The following is a 4,451-nucleotide window of genomic DNA, read 5'->3' as shown; positions in this document are numbered from 1 at the left end:
ATACCATGTTAAGATTTATGGTACCTTCTAAAAGAAGCTAATTATCCTAATGACACACTAAGCACATACTAATGATACATGATTAAGTTAAACCTACAGTGGATGGTGCCTAAGTGTACTCATAATAATGAGGAGTACATGCATTAGACTCAGGGGGGGAGTTTGGCGAGTATTTTCAAGCGAGTGATTTTGGAGAATCGGACGAGTGAATTCCAAAAAGATGCCCCCCCCCCCCCCCCCCCCTCTCCCCAAAGAGAGAGAGGGATGAAGAAAGTTAGAGAGAGCAACATGACATAATTACTTGAGAGGGAGAGGACGATAGTGAGCCAGAGGGAGAGGGCGATAGTGAATGGCGATAGTGAATGAGAGAGAGTGAATACAGAAAAACATGTCAACGACACATCCTCTACTATTGTGGTTGTTGGTTCAAATTGAAAATAAATCCAAGTTCATTCACGTACAACTTCCAATTACAGAAATGTGAAACCCCCCTCCATGAAGAGAGAGGGGTGAAGTAAATTGAAGAGAGCAACATGACATAATTACTTTAGAGGGAGTGCACACATAAAAACATGTCAACATCACATCCTTTACATTGAGGTTATTAGTTCAAACTGAAAATCAAACCAAGTTCAATCACGTGCACCTTCCAAATACAGAAATGTGAAAACCATCATCTTTACTACTATGGGCCTTGCTTGTTCTCCGGGGTGTAGGCACAAAGTAAGTGTTTGGGGTTGGTGTCCCAAACATGGTGAACACCTAAGAAACCACACTAATCCACACTAGACATGAGCAAGATGATGATGAAAAGTATACTTAATAACATAATTAAGACATAATCATACTCAAAACACGAGAAATGGGGCAAAAGCTTCAAGATTGCATTATTTCATCTCATCTCATCTCAAGAACTCTCATGCACCAACTCAAGATATAATGGGTATATATATAGTGCCGAATGGGTGACTCTTGGGCTACCCCACTAGCCCACTCCATGTGTAACTCCTCAAGCATGTGGGTGTCCCCCACTCTCATGTGTGTGTAACTCCCACCACTCCTCAAGCTTGTAACCCCTTTTCTTGAATGGTAATCCCCCCTAACAATGGAATCCCACTCTATCTTAGTGCTAACCTATGTGGAAGCTATCCTCCTATATCAAGAGTGTGTGCACGCGCCCGCCGTCAACAACTGGCACGCTCAGTGGATCGGATGAGAAATTTGACGACCCGAACCCACAATCATCATAGTGTAATGCTAAGGCGGTGCACATACCATGTACAAATGCATCCATGCTATATAGGGCACAAGATGAAAATGAATAACCATGCATCCACAAGAAGATTCAGACTCCAAGAACATGGAGTACATTCTGCTCATCCATGTGAAGCTGTGGCCTTGGATCCGAAGGCGATCAGTCGAAAAGTAGATGGAAATGCAGATGCCGGTAATGATCCGACTGCATTAAACAATGATGAAGAAGGGCTGTACCAAGGGATCCTCCATGCGGTCGGGGACAACAGCATGGGGGTCGGAATCCGAAACTCGACATACATGTGGGCATCCGCCGCATAAGCTTTGAACATCTACTGAAGTGGTGGCATAAGTGTAAAAGCTGAACTCGGATCGATCAGACCATCGTAAGTTGGATCATTTGGGAAGGTATCTGCTGTGTCCACAACATCCGTCAGACCATCAGTCGGACCATCTGGAAAGGCAACGGATACATCCGTACTGTCAAGTGGAACATCTGCATGTGCTAGAATCTGAACAATAGGGCCATCCGGAATAAGCATCGGAATCGGCACTACATATAGGAAGTGCCAAAGCACATGACATAACATCATCCAAGTCGGCACCAAAGTCAGACTCACGTACATCTGAATCACAAGTCAGGAATCCGACTGTGGCGGCACACTAGTGAACATGTAGGGGGAATTGTCAGCTGAGGCTGACGTCTGAACATCATCACAAGCATGCATGGGGAATTGTCAGCTGAGGCTGACGTCTGAACATCATCACAAGCATGCATGGTGGACCAAAGTAATGGGACCTCCACATGAGTGTCCGAAATCTAGAAAACGGGCTCAAAGAGAGCCCTCACATCTACATCACTATTAGCCAAAGCAAGCTCCTCGGGATCATCATCAAGAACAAAGGAGAAAACATCATCATTAGCATCATCATCTGACTCCATCAAATCAGCAATGGTGACCTCCTGACTAACGTGTCAGTAGAGTCAGAGTCGGACATCTGTCTCGTGAGAGCAAGGAACAAAACTGAACCATCATCTGGACTATCTGCCCACTCACTAGACCCATCCAATGCGAGGCTAGGGACATTCGAGGACACCTAGCTCTCCTGGCTCTTCCTATCCTCCCATGCTCCCTCAGACTCCACCGAATCCACCCTGTCGTTCTCCCTCTCCCTCTCCTCTAGGGATGCATATAATGCATCAAGCTGATCAAGCAATGCAGAAAACCTCCTCCTGATGCAGACACTATCAGCATGATCCCCTTTAAAATATTTACATTTTTGATGGTCCCTACAATACTGCCCATACTTCTGATTAAGTGCGCATGCATTTCTAAGCTTGGCTTCAAATTTTCCCAACACACCCAAAGCCAATGCATAGTTGCAAACTATTAGCACGTTAGGAAGATGCAGCACTTCCTCCTCAAATCTGCTCGGACAATAATTGTCCTCATGGCCAACTTGTTTTGCACTCCTGACAAAAGGCAAACGAACACTCTGCCTTGTAGTGTCCTTGTTGCTGACATCTTGAGCAGGGCAGATTTGGACAATGCTTGGATTTGTGTCCCAATTCGTCACATTTCGTGCATTCAGGGGCAATCACGGGAGTGATGCTCTGGACTCCTGCAATGGCGGCAATTCCACATTAGCTAGTGCCAAAAGATAGCATTCAGCTTTTGTGGTATTGTTATTTTCATATTTTAATTATTTTCCTGCTTGGCTCATGGCCTATGATTATTTTTGCTTTTACAAGGGATGCACCACGGCTTACTGTCAAGCAGCCAAGGCTCTGATACTCATTCATGAGTAAAATTTTACAGAATACAAACCAAAACACCCCCTGTCAACAAGCAGCCAAGGCTCTGATACTCACGCAAAAGCATTAGCTCATAATAAGCCTACATGAAAGATGAAATGGTAGAAGCAGCAGCAAATATCGTCTCTGATCACTTCAGTTTTGCAATAATATCCTAAACAGCCTTGTCCATGTCCAAACTCTTCAGCTTGGTAAAGGGCCTTGGCATTCCCAGCGCAGCGACAAATAGATGTTGCCCTCCTTGCCCCACGCACCTCAAAGCAGCCTTTGCTTGGCTTGTCCGGGTTAATGAGCACTTCAATTCTAGGAATGGCTTTGGTTAAACACCTGTCTGCACCTTGGTAGCCCTAGTCTTGAAATAGTTGCACTCTTTACTTGCCTCTATGACAATCAACTTCCCAGTGTTGTCGCTATCCGGAGCTTCCTTGTCCACATCATCTTCCTTCTTGTATTCGCCCGAGTCCTTAACATCATCATCAGCACTGTTCTTCATTGCAGCGACAGCCTTTTTCATAGCAGCTTTCGGCTTACGGCCTTCTCCTCCACTTTGGTCTTCTTGGAGAGCAGTTTAGCTCCTGCTTTGTTTTCTTCTTCTCGGCGGCAGGCTATGGCTTCTTTTGCAGAAGTAGAGCCCTGCTTCACCACATCTTCAGAGGGGAGCTTGTCTGCTGTTGTAGCCGCCTTACGAGCCCCGCCCTTTCACTTAGGAGCCATGAAAACCTTGAGATCTCAGATACTAGCTCCACTCTTGCAAAAGCCTGTGTCCTCCCTGCCATAGATAGGTCTTGTTTTCCTTTCTCTATAGACAAGCTAAAGAGCTTTCTGTGAGCTCGCCGCTTTCCTTTCTTCTTCTTCTTCTTGCGTTCTGCAGAGGAAGGATGCTCCTCTTGTCTGAAGAGATGGGAATGAGGGCAAAAATGTACCGTGTTGAGAGTTTCCCCCTTAGAAACAGAGACGGCTTGAACGTTCTCTATTTTCTTTAGCTAGGCTATTGTGGCTGCATCGGCCGACCTCCAGTCAGTGTTGTCAGCTCTCCATCTCCGTCCTTGCCCCGCTCTCTCTTTCGTCCAAGAAGATGTTGGCCGTGTTCAGAAGCTCTGTGTGGCCAACGGCCCGCACGAGATGTGCAGCCCTAGCATCCACGCGTCAGTTGACAAAAACAGAAAGTTGGGCGCCCAGATCCTAGATTCCTTCGTGTCCGAGGTGCCGAATGCTGTCTAATTCACAAGGAAAATACCCATCTCAAGCAAGTCAGAAAGGAACACCGATCTGCATCACTGCATTTTCGACAGCGCCTGTGGAACCACGAGGCATTGATGGTGGGTAAGAGAGTCGAGGACTCTACACCAGGCGTGCCAAAGTGTTTGGGGTTGGCATCCCA

The 4,451-nt window shown here is 46.2% G+C and overlaps 1 pseudogene across 1 annotated transcript; it reads right to left on the bottom strand.

Moving 5' to 3' along the window:
• Window positions 1–875: 875 nt before the first annotated feature.
• On the bottom strand, window positions 876–4,451 carry LOC147637768 (uncharacterized; annotated as a pseudogene). The gene is made up of 2 exons (XR_015266087.1): window positions 3,128–4,451; window positions 876–2,877 (listed from the first exon to the last, which is right to left on the bottom strand). The product of XR_015266087.1 is annotated as an uncharacterized LOC147637768 (transcript).

Source organism: Cibotium barometz, chromosome 6 (assembly GCF_041138505.1).
Source record: "Cibotium barometz isolate CiBa-2024 chromosome 6, ASM4113850v1, whole genome shotgun sequence".
Classification (NCBI taxonomy): Eukaryota; Viridiplantae; Streptophyta; class Polypodiopsida; order Cyatheales; family Cibotiaceae; genus Cibotium; species Cibotium barometz.
Note: the sequence above shows the minus strand (reverse complement) of the source record. Positions and strands in the feature narration are given on the sequence as shown.